Source organism: Merops nubicus, unplaced genomic scaffold (genome assembly GCF_000691845.1).
Source record: "Merops nubicus isolate BGI_N331 unplaced genomic scaffold, ASM69184v1 scaffold47904, whole genome shotgun sequence".
Classification (NCBI taxonomy): Eukaryota; Metazoa; Chordata; class Aves; order Coraciiformes; family Meropidae; genus Merops; species Merops nubicus.
This window is the reverse complement of record NW_008603097.1, coordinates 3009-3314: the sequence shown is the minus strand read 5'-3', so window position 1 is coordinate 3314 and position 306 is coordinate 3009.

The following is a 306-nucleotide window of genomic DNA, read 5'->3' as shown; positions in this document are numbered from 1 at the left end:
TGCTTCTTCTGTCTCTTTCTGTGGACAGCTTCGGCCCCTCAGGAATGGCCCTCGTTCCTTGTTATCCTTCTTGGGAGAAAGAAAAACAAACATTAAGCTGTGGCATCTCCCCTGGGCTCCAGCCACTTCCCTTAGCTATGCCAGATGGGGACAGGGCAGAAACCTGCTCCTGTGTCAGGGAAGGAATAATGGTCTCCAAATCCCACAGGTTGGGGAAGAGGAAAGAAGGGATGGGATGGGAGCTGTACCAACAGGGAGCAGAACTGGAGGGGAAGCTCTGACAGACTCGGACACATTCCCTGGGCA